We start from the raw sequence: 12,894 nt of genomic DNA on the forward strand, positions 1-12,894 counted from the left end.
CTGCTGAGGTAGCGCCCTGTTAAAAAACGACTTCATCTCCTGACATGCAACACATAGGAATACTGTACATACTCGGTGTAATCTGTCTGCATGTTGACAGATTGCTGTCAGTCTGTAGTGACCATTACGATGGATTAAAAAAAAAAAAAAAAAAAGCATTAAAAAGTGAAAGCAATGGAGCAGCTGTTGTTAATCCTTCTGAACTCTTCCACGGCACACGGCCAAATACTGTGGCTGGTCTGGCATGGATGTCAACAAACTATGCTAATCCCTCCTTCTACCTACAATATTCCACCTTCTGTTAGTTGAATGTAGTTTTCTTGTGTTGTTACAAGCAAATTTTATAAGCGTAAAACTCCAGTGTGTAACTTTAAAAAGAATCTTTAGTACATATTTGTTAAAACTGTCACTGTGTCCAGACTACAATATATCAAACAGATAATCAGTGAAAACATCGAGTTTGAACGGAATTAGGTTTTAATAGAGAATTACAATTTGAGATTGTAGTTGATCAGTTAAATAGTAATGAGGGGAAAAAAGAAAAGATTTTTCTTTAAAAAAAAATAAAATACTAGGCCCTGCAACAGACTGGCGACCTGTCCAGGGTGTTCCCCGCCTCTTGCCCGGAACGTAGCTGGAGATAGACACCAGCAACCCTCCCGACCCCATTAGGGACAAAGGGTGAATAGAAAATGGATGGATGGATAAAAATACTGGGCTCATTATGAGAATTTGAGGTATAGATATTAGGATCCAACGGATGGCAGTAGTGCAACAATAATGGATGCAAGCTGTCTTTAAGATCTAAAGAAGAACAACAAAAAGAAAACATCGACGAGTTCCTCCACTTCCTCCTCGTGCTACTATTGGCCCTTTGCACGTGACGTCACTCTCTTTGAAACTCTGCCTGCTCCGCCATGATGGACGTGAAAACAACCTATGCGCTCCTTACTTTCAGCAGCTGTTAACAACAACACTCTGCTTCCTGTGAAAATCACATTGAGCTTTGCCAATACTTAATTGTAAGCTATTTTATAATGGTAACATCAACAATGTGTCTCCACTGATAAGGTTGAACTGAAGAGGAGATTGTTTAATGGTTACAACAGTACAAACAAAAAACAAACAAAAAAACGTGAGCAATTTGTGTGGTCCACTGTTGTCTGGAAAACTCTAAGAAGTCCCCCCCGCCCCCAAACCTCCAGGTTCTGCGTTACGGCCCTGCGTTTGGTGTCAAAGCGCAGCGCACAGAGCTCCTCCTGCAGCTCCACAGATTTGTGACACTTATCTTAATATTAATAATTATAATGGCGTTAGGTTGCCATTATAATTATTGGCAACTACGGACACGTTTATTCGTGGCTGTTTTCAGTTTATTGCGCTGTTCAAATTAGTCTCGATGTTTGCAGTTTTCTGGAGCGCAACGCGAAGCTCGACGTCATTCGGAGGTAATACTTTAACTTGACATTAACAAAGATACAGCGGGACGGATCAACCGGGAAATGATGGACAGGGAGAGACTGACTAAAACTACATTAATGACGGACAAATTCTGGGATTTATTATGAGTCTCTGCTCATTTTCAAGCCCAAATGAGTAACTTCACGTTCAAAACTAGTAAAACAAAATCACTGGTTATACTCACAGACTAATTAGCTCTAACAAGTTGAAACCATGTTTAAACTGACAAAAACATTTTGGGAAAACAATTTCAGTCGCTCTGTTCAACACTCCCGATCTTCACTTCCGACGTCCATCATGGCGCTTTGATTGAATGATTAACTGAGTGGTTTGCAAAAGGTCAATAGCCCGACTGAAAATAACCAGTCAGAGCCAGGAGGAAGTCTCAGTGCTGTATATGCACTACTAAATGTGCTAATGACAGAGAAACAACTTACCATTTCTGAAAAACCATGAATCCTTCGTCATCGGTGGCTAATTTAATTCATGGTGAATCAGCTGTACCTCAGCAGAAAGCAAGGGGGAGGTTTGTGTACACCAAGATGATTGACTTGGCGAAGACCCTCCTGGCTCTGATTGGTTGTTTCTGACGTTTTAGATGACAGCAGGACCAGAGGGAGGAGATTGATATGTTTGATCTTTTCACGTTATTTGTCTCATACCAAACTGTCATGGCATAGTGTCAGTTTTTGCAAATATATATATATATATATATATATATATATATATATATATATATATATATATATATATATATATATATATATATATATATATATATATGTATATATGTATGTATATATATGTATGTATATTTTTATAAGTAATATATTGTAGCTTTAGTGAATCTCTAGGCCAAGAGGTGCATGATTCTCCCTGCTTTCAGTAAAAAAAAAAACAATTCCAGTTTAGAATTGCAAAATATCACAGTCATATGAAGGTGGTATTATAGGTAAATATTATTATAGTAAAATTAAATCATTTCTTTTTTTAAAACATCTTATGTGACCGGTAGCGTCTTGTACGTCTACAGCAGGAAACTCCATCAGGCTGAATCGTGTAGGCATGCAAAAGTTGTTTTTATGGAAATATATGGAATGTATTAGTCAACAATTCCTGCATTTCAAATAGTCCTACACGATTTTACTGCTGCATACACTGATTGCAATGCCATTACATTCATGATACATTGTCTGCCAGTGTGAAGAAAACAAGTGGGCATTCAAATAAAAACAAAGATGCATAATAACTTGTGAAAAAACGTACTTTGATACGAAATGAAAAGCTGAATAAAAATAATTTATGGATCCTGTTTTAAGCAAGCTGCGCATTCTTGAACTGAAAATCGATCAAATTAATTTATCATGTAGTTCACCAGCAATAAAATAAAATGTTTTACAGTATCTTTTGCTAGTTTTATTTTAATTAATGATTTAACTCAATAAAATCTTCCCTTAAACAAACCACTTTTCAACAGTTGTTAATTTGCTACATGTTTGTAAGTAGAGCTAGAACTGCTTTGGATTTTCTCTATATATTTAATTTATGTTTGTTCTCCCGAGGTATTTACATGAATCTCGTACAGCTGCAGAAAAAACCCTGGAGCATATATAGAGAGCCCAGCAAAGTTTCCAGATAATTTGGTTATGAAAAATGTATGGAAGGGGCCATGAAGAATACCAGGCCAGATTTTATTTTTAAGTACCAGCTATGTGTCTGACCAGTGACTCAGTGAGTCAAACGTCCAGTGAGTCCTGCAAACCAACTGCATCATCCGCCAAGATAAAAAGCTAACTATGAGCGTGGCACATTTTTGGAAAGACAGAATCAATTTAAGTCCAAATCCAAATTCAGGTTCTTCTTTGATTATGTAATGGTTTTTTAAAATAAATATCAGTGGATTTTGGTCTCATCTGTACCGGTGCTTCTGAACAGCGGTACAGATGAGAATATGGCTTTACAAGTGGCTAAACGTCCTTGTCGCTGCTTGTTTTGCTTCTCGTTAGCATTCGCCACAGCTCCTGGACTTCAGAGTCACATTAAAAGTCACACATGTAAGGCTGAAACCCTTGCAGTCGCCTGACTGGTGAAAATGCTTCAGGATCCACATAGTTATCCAAAGTGACCTAATATGATTTTAACATTGTAACTATGGTTCAGATTTTAGCCGGCGTTGGTGTTTTATTTTTTCCAAAGTGAGATGATCAAATGCAGTCCATATAGCTTAAGAAACACAATTCCTTTCAATTCAGCTTATAGCACCACTTTAGAACATGTGCCTCTTTATGCACTTAAAAAGGTCAGTTGAATTCAATCATACTGTGAGGATTTGGGTTTTTCTGTGTTGATCTGTGTATTTATTTCAAGTTTCCTGTGTCTCTGTGTCTCTGTGTTGTCATGTCCTCTCCTTGATTGTTTCCCAGGTGTGTCTCATTCCCCAATTACCTTCTGTGTATTTAGTGTCACCTGTGTCTCTGTGTCTGTCGGGTCCTCGTCTCATTTGGCTTCAAGTCTCCCAGTCTGTTGTCTCCTCCTCTGTGTAACCAGTTGCTACCGGTGTTGAGCCCTGTTTTCTGCTCGGCTGTGCTGCCCCAATATTCTGGACATTATTGGACTGTGTTATTCCGGATAAGCTTCATTAAACAACCATCATCTTCTCACCTGGATCTCATAGCGTTTGCCTCACCACCTCACACCTGCACTTCATGACACATACAGATTTAAAGTTAAGTACTATCTAGTTGATCCTAAACAATGCAGTCAAGTTTACTATTAAAATTAGCCAAAAAAATCCCTCCTTATAATGAAGCCCAGCAGATTGCATCAAATAGTTGACTTGCAGCCTTCACTCCTTCTAGACTGGAATATTGTGACAGTAGGCAGTCGCTTGAGTTGTTGACTTTAGAGCAATCACTCATACTGAGCATGAATGTAGCAACGGTGGAGAGAAAAAACTTCCCTTTAAGGAGGAGAAATCGCCAGCAGAAGTGAGTAAAGTTTTAATAAAGCGCTTTTCACAAACACTCAAGTCACAAACCACAGTACAGTTATTCTATACAAAATATATATATATATATATAAAAAAAAAAAAGCAGTATAATGATGACATAGAAATCTGGATGGCGCAGGGGGTTAGCACGCCCCATGTTTGGAGGCCTTAGTCCTCGACCCGGACGTTGCGGGTACATCTCCCAGTCCCGGCAATCTTTGCCACATGTCCTCCCTCCTCTCCTCGCCCCCTTTCCTGTCTGCCTACTGTCGCAAAAAATACAAGTCACTAGCGCCGCAAAAACTCTGGAGAAAAAAAAAAATCTGGGAGAACAAAACAGGTTTCAATTTTCAAAAACCTCCAGTGAGTCAGCAAAACAAAGCTGCGGTTAGTAAACTGTTCCATAGTTTAGAAGCCACAGACTGAAAGGCCATGTACCCTGCAGTTTTTAAATAAGGAAAAAAACGGAAAATTTGGATTGGGATTGAAGGCCACGAGCAGTACAGTGTTTTGTTAAAACCCGACAGAAATAATCAGGAGCCTGACCATTCGTAGCCCTGTAGGTGGCAACAGGAAATCCACTGGGAGCCACAGTAGAAAGTACAGGACCAGGGTGGTGTGAGTGTATTTGTGTTTGCTGCTTTCCGAATAGATTTCAGACGTAAGACTGATCACCTGTCTAGAATGGTACAAGCAGCATTACAGTAATCTAAGCACAATGACACAAAACCATGAATAATTTCCTCTAGATCAGCTTTGGAGACCATGTCTCTAAGCCTGTCCCAATAAACAATAAATCAATTAATTTCATGATAAATTAAAAGAAACTTAATAATTTGATTTAATTTGCCAAAAACTGAATGACAAAAGTCTTCAGTCTGGTGTTTTGGTCTCAACTATCCCTTTTTGAATGATAATTCTGTTTACAGAGACTTCCTAATTTTTGTTGTTGTTGTTGTTTTCTTTATCTTAGATATTCCAAATGGCTTACGGATCCAAACTTTGAATGTTCATTAGAATTCAAAACTTATTGAACTTTAATAAAGTGTTCTTGCATTTTTATGCCATTATTGCTGTTATATTTCTTGAAAATGTTTTCAAAACAACAATGTTATCGTTTATCGCAATAAGTTCTGGGACAATTTATTGTCCAGCAAAATTTTAGATTGTGACAGACTTTCATGTCTCGCATTTTGGAAAATAAAGTATGAGCAAAAGCCTAATGAGAACTCAAACGTAACTTCTAAAGGTATTTTTTTTGTCCATTAAAATAGTGCACTGGACAAAAAGAGGCAAAAATTCCTTTCTACGCACCAACCTGTTTTTCCCCTACATACCTCTGCTGCCCCCCAGTAGAATGACACCCTGGGCAGCGAGCCACACCATCTATTTTCAACACCTGCCACTTAGAAACGGCAGGAAGTTTTCTTCACTTAAAAAAATACTGAACTGAAAACCGGTTGTTTTTATTTGCATACATAATTAATTTAGCTTATATTTATGTAAGCATTAAGCCAATAACCCCAGTGCTTCATGATTTCAGAAACTGAGTTTTTTTCAGTCTCTCTCTGGCTCACATATTTATTTAATTTTTCCTTTGATGAATTAATAGTGTCCAAATTAATATAAAAGAAGATGAAAGGAGCCCATGATGTCTGAAAAAAATGTCTCTTTACATTTGGTGTTTTGAAAGGCTTTCAAATATCTGAACTGAATTGTTACTCACTGAGTCAACGGAGAAAAAAGCTTCTGTTTCTAAGGCTAAAAAAAACCCCATGCAATCCCTAAATGTTGGCAGCCAGCTGCAGTGATTGGGATCCAAGCAGACATTTGACTCATCAACCACTTAAAAGCATAACACAGGTAAAAGTTGTTTTCTTGTTTGCAATTCAAATGTGGCAACAACTGAAATTCAAATCTTGTACCTTTGCACACTTGGTGAAAATTGCCTTTTAACTACGCTGCAAAAGAGAGTTTGTTTGCAACAAACCTCACTGGCTGAGGCTCTGACTCCCAACACACACTGGATTATTTCTCTGCAGCTTAAAATGAGTTTACATCTGTCAAATTAGCTGTTACATACATTGTTTGACTCATTATTTTTGTTGAAGTTGAAGTCTCAACTTGAGTTTGAGAGTTCAATTGTGGTTAATCTTAAGTCACAAAATAAAACCGTTCAAACTTGATGTGAACTTGGATAATGGATCAGTGAACACCTCTGATCATTTGCTGTATTTAGAGTTAGTGACCTGTCCTGGACCTTTCTGCTGCTTTTGTGTTTGAATCTCTGAATATTATTTAAACAATATGACATCCAGCACTTATTTATGTAGCATCTAGGCTGATAAAATTTGCTTCCAGTTTAAGCCTGTATTTGGTACAGACTCAATCCAGGTTTTTTAATGTGTTTCAAAATCAAAACTGATTTGATTGACTTGAAGTTCTCCACTCTCCTTATTAAGACCACTTTTCGGTCTCTGGGATCTTGAGGATGCTTCAAATGCAAATGTGGAAGCGTTTCTGGTTTGTTTTTATTAATAACAAACATTTTCACCTGTTGCTTTCATCACCATCCCCTGGTATGACATCTGGACCAGGATGTTTTCTCAGAATCTGTGAAATTTCCTTTTAAATACGGTAGGTTCCTGCATCTCCATCAGTTTCAGCCTTTCAGGCTTGCTGAATCACTACCAGTAAATTCATTCTATTTTCAGCAACATGAATAGATGTAGGTGAGAAAGATGCAGTGCATTTCTAACCACTGCTGTGCAACAATTTGAAACTGGGACAGAGCTTTATGCACACTTTTTTCACTGACCCCTGTGAGCTGATCACACCAAGGCTTTAAAAACCTAGCAAACAAGAAGCAACATGTGTACAATTATATTATAAACCACTACAAGGTGTTCTTCTTTTGTCCTTTGCCCCCTTCTTACTGTGAAACAACTTAGCAGGACTTCTCTTTGAGTGCAAGACGAATACATTTAAACGGCAACAGGAAGGACTTGGAACTTCCTGCGGTTTCAGCACCCAGGTTACAGTTGAAACCATATGTTTGTAGATACACCTCAAAACAAAGCATAAGGTCTTGTGAAAATGCTGGTTTACACTGGTAACAGAGTCATCATTCACAGTGAAACAAATCCTGTATCAACACGGGCCGAAAGGCCACCCAATAAAGAAGACCTCATTACTCCAGAAGTAACATACAAAGTCAGATTACAGTAGAAAAACACACAGAAAGACAAAAGTTCTTATTTGGAGACATGTCTTGTTGTCTGGTGGAACTTAAATTTAAGTGTTGAGCCATAAGGTGCATGCGTGTGTGTGTGTGAGAGAGGATAACAACTTACACACCTGACTTAGGTACTCCACTTCTGTATGGGCAAATGGGCCAAAATTAAAACAAACTATTGTTAGAATGAAGCTGGTGGAAGCAAACAGCAAATGTTGGACCAAGGTCACATGGTTTAAAAATTAATCCTGTAATATTCTATAGAAATTCATATAAACTGGTAAATTGAGAAACATAATAATAATAATAATAATAATAATAATAATAATAATAATAATAATAATAATAATAATAATAATAATAATAATAATAATAATAAATGACCAAATCAGAAAAGGTGTAATCTGATTTAATATCAGAGTATAAAGGTTATGTCTCTTTTGTGCAGCATGTGTGAGCTTCTGATTTCAGCTGTATGTGCAGTTTGGAGGGGTGTGTGCTACTTTCTACCTGGAAGCCCAATTCAAAGGGGAGCACAGAGCAAGGAGCCCGATGATGGCACGATTTACTTCCACCCTAATATCTGCAATCTTAGCTAGTTGTTTCTGTAATAGTGTTGGAAAGAAGGTACTAATAGTAAAGTAGACAGATAAGTAAAAAAAAAAAAAAAAAACGTATTTGAGAAATCCAGTGTAAAGTTCAAGACTAAAGAGGGACATGGAGAAAATGCTACAGTTTCATATTTGCAGGTCTTTTTGTTTTTGGAGCTCAAACCTTTGTATGAATAGAATGGCAACATTGAAATTTTGCAGACTTTCAACATAATGACAGCAATGCCACAGGGCTAAAACTGGGCAAATGTGCTTACAACATAAAAAGTTGCCAGAGTAAACATGATTAAATGGATTTATTTTATTTACTTTTATATAATAGACTAATGGACTTTAGTAACCCTGTGCTTGTGTGTGAGAGAGGGTGTTTAAAGGCATTGAACTTGTTAAAATTCACAGTTTTCCCCCAATCAGCCACCCACCATGTACGACGCTTGTAAATGAGATGGCAGCGAAACACACAATAGCTGCTCATTTTAAAGTCAATGTGGAATAAAAAGTAAAGTAGCTGTCACAGCCTCTGTCTGTGTCATGCCGACTGGCCTCTCCATTCATTATATTAATAAGCTGAATGCGTGTGTGTGCGTGTGTGTGTGCGTGTGTGTGTGTGTGTGTGTGAAGGACAAAAGCAAAAACAAAATAAGCTAGTGAACCTTTTCCTTTTTAAAGCTTTAGACCTGCAGTGTCCCGACTCTGCTTTTCAACCAGGTGGCCTTTTTGTCACCATCATGTGCCGACTGAGAGCGGCTAGAGAGCAGACACAGCATATGGTCTCCCTCTAACCTTTTCCACTGCCTCCTGCGGTGCTCCCTTTTCTTGTTTTGAGTGGCTGCAACAAACCGACTGCCCGTCGAGAAGCAGCAGAGCGTGCGCTGGGCCACTCCTCTGCTTACATGTGTTTGCTGAACTTTACTGTCACTGCAGGGACAGTTTTCAGGTTGAATATCTTCCACGGAAGCCCTTACATAAGTCGGTGGAAAAGTCAGATGTAAAAGAAATGCTTTGAAACCCAACCCCCCCCACACCTCTGGAGTCTGTCGAAATGTGCTGTGCAAAATGGTTTTTAGTCACAGTGAGGACGCCTCTGGGCACATGGGGACTTTCAATAGCCGCCTGGACGGCAGAACAGCGCACACCAAGGAGAATTATGTGCTCCTATTTAGCTCCGCGTTGACACAAAGTGAATATGAAAAGTTTTTTTTTCAGGGCATATTGTTCTGTTTTGCGGTATTAAAAATGGAAGCGAGCAGATGCTGTCGTCCCTCAAGTGTCCAGCTCGCTGCTGCTGATACTCCTGAGGGGTTCAGGTGCAGGAATCTGTGAATGCAGTCGCGCGTGCGTGCGGCTGTGTCTTTCACATCTTCTCATATATATATATATATATATTTTGAGTTGTTTGCTTTTTGGATCCCCCTCCGCTGTGCTTTTCATCCTTGAACAACACGTCAGTCAGGTGCTCTCTGAGGACTACAGAGCGAGGAAGGAAGAGAGAGGAGTGGGGACAATGGGAAGGAGAAGGAGAGAGAGAAAGACAGACAGAATAAAAAGGGAGGGAGATGGAGTTTTGAAAGACTTCTAACTTCCAAGCTGACTGTCATAGTTGTGCTTGCCAGAGGGGAGAGCACCTTTAAGCATACCGGATGAGTAACGATGTGGAGGGACTACAAAAGCAAAGTAATACATAATAAGCAGCACAGAGTCTGCAGTGCTCTGCCAGCTAACCTACATGAGATTGGTGTGGAGCAGAAATTTTGGAAGCGCTTAAAATGTCAGCAAAGGCCCTCGCCTGAAAGGGGCTTCGCCTTTATGGCACGCTGTAATGAGATTTAGACGGAGTGCATGCAGTCGTTGGTTCGGGATGATCGCCTTGACACATGGATTTCCATAGAGATGAGGAACAAAAAAACAGACGAGTGATGACTAAATATAAAGCTGCAGCGCGGATAAGCAAACACATGTTTCTGTTTGCGAAGCGAAGATCACAGAAACAAGCAGTGGAATCACATTGCTGTTTTTTCTTTTTGCTCTCTACCCTTATTAAACCCAAGAGCCTTTTTTATTATTATTATTGTGGCCTTGATGCTAAAGGAAAATCTAGAAGCACGCTGCTGTTTGAACACAACGTCCCGTGGTTTGCTTTGTTGCACCACCCAGAGTTCAAACATTGGGGTATTTGAGTCCACATTGACATGCAGCCAGACTTCTTTTTTTTTTGTTGCCAAAACTAACTCTATCCTCGCAGGGATGGAGTGTAGAAAAAAAAGTCTAGCTTGGTTTGTCCTTTCCTCACATATCTGCCCACAGTAGAGAAACTCAAAACATAATTTGTTATTTTTTTAGCAGCCAGGAATGATCAGTGAGCAGCTGAACTCAACTTTTTCTTTCGTTAGACTTCTAGGTGTCTGCTCTGTTGATCATAACATGGTAATCAGTGACCAAGCCTGAGCAGGAAGAGTAATGGGGTCATCTGCATGCTCCCTTTTTAAAATGCAGACCAGCTCCTTTGTAGTGACTTTATTATGTAGAAATGATAATTATGCCTCCAGTGGAAGCTGGCTGACTACGACTCTCAACACAATGTATTCATGGTGCCTTGCTGAAGCATTTATGTTTTATGTTACAATCTTAATAGATTGTACTTACATTTTATGCTGAAGACTAACACAAAGTAGTGTATAGTGCAAGGGTAAAGATATGTGGATTTTATGGCTTTCAAGTTTCTTTACGGACTAATATCTGAAAAGTGTGGCATGCATTCCTATTTCACTGCTGGTATTCTTAAGCTCCCAATTAAAATGCACTGCAGTAACCTTCAGTAGGCTTTAGATGTTTGCTTGAGAATATTAGTGAACCAACATCATGGCTATCAATTAGCTCAGCTCAAGGAGAGTTTTGCAGAAATTAAAAGCAGTTTTAGTTCAGAAAACAATATTTAAGGCACAGAAAGGGCCTCGTAAAAGTATTCACACCTTTTTTTCCCCCACATTTCATGATGTGGCAACCACAAAAAATGCTGTATTTTAGTTGTATGTGATAGATCAAGACAAACCAGTACAAAATAGTGAATAGGATAGTTTTGGTTTGCAGTTGTAAAAATGGAAGACGAAGAAGAAAATCATGCAACTGTAACCATAACAAAATGGTAACACTGAGAGCAGCAGAGATCCAAAGCTCAGGGAGGAGAACATGGTATTTATTTTTTTTTTTGTCATGCACTATGCAAATCTCTATGAGAAAGTAGCAAGAAATAACACTTTTGAAAGAAACCTAATGAAGTCAGAAGCCATATAAACAATACAGCTAACATGTTAAAGAAAGTAATTTAATCAGATGAGGGCAAAGTTTTCTCTTTTTTTTTTTTTTTCTTTAAATGCAAATCGCTATGTGGGCTAGAAAACAAACACTTTAGATTAAATAAAAACAATAGCTGGACTGTGAGACACAGTTCTAACATGATCATTATGTGGATGTGCTTTTGTTCAGCACGGACATGGAAGATAAACACAAAGCAATGCTGAAAACAAAATCCAGTAATAGGCTGCAGAAGATTAGAGTCTGGAGAAGAACTTCACCCTGCAGCAGGATAATAGGCATAAACACAGTCAGAGCTATAATAGTTCAGATGAAGGCATAATTTTATGTTAGAATGGCCTAATCAAATCCAGACCTAAATCAAATTGTAAATCTGTGGTAAGACTTGAGCATTTATGTTTATGGCCAGTTTCCATCCAATCTGACTGATCTTGAGCAATTTTACAAAGAGATAAGGCCAAAAATCTACTCTCAAGGGGTTCAAAACTGTTAGACATACAAAGTTGGTAAATATAAACATACACCTTGTTTCGGATTTTTTATTCTATGCGTCAGTTAACTATTATTACTACTCTGCGTCGGTCTAGCAACGCAAAGTAGTTGCGCTGATAGACCAACGCACTTTCAGCGGAGTACTTTCATTGTACTCCATTGAAAGTGTAATGGAGTTTCTGAGTTTGACATGACAAAACACTCCTGCAAGCCATTTCATCTTTGGCAAGATAGGAAACAATAAAAAAAAAAAAAGAGGCAAATTATTAAAACTCTTGGCACCCCTGCTGAACATTTCTTACGCAACTTTCCCCTGAGACGAAGAAGAAAGAAATATTTCAGATTAATGTTTTTGCTTTATTTAACATCACAGGAGAAAAGCAGGAAAGACTGTGTAAAACAAAGTACAGATGCTTTTAAGCCCCTCAGTCACAACGTGCTCTGAACTTGCACACACACACACACACGCACACACACACACAAAAAAAACCCTCATGTTGAGTTAATGAGCACATTAGAGGATAAATGGCCACTTAGTTCTGCAGCAGATTTTCAAGTGTGCTACAGGGAGGACCGTCGAACACGTTTCAAGGCAAATTATCTTTTCAGTCTAAAACCTTGCAGAGTAGACGGCGCATTAAGAGTGGACATACACGCACGCAGAAGAGTTTAATCAAACTGAAGCTGAGCTCAGTGTTTAAATGCCCAAAAAGAGTCTTTCTGCATTACTCATTTCCTGCCCTACCTTTGACCGAGGCGTCCGCTTGGGAGAAGCGGAAAAAAGTGACCCCGAC

This window comes from Gambusia affinis, linkage group LG10 (assembly GCF_019740435.1).
Source record: "Gambusia affinis linkage group LG10, SWU_Gaff_1.0, whole genome shotgun sequence".
Classification (NCBI taxonomy): Eukaryota; Metazoa; Chordata; class Actinopteri; order Cyprinodontiformes; family Poeciliidae; genus Gambusia; species Gambusia affinis.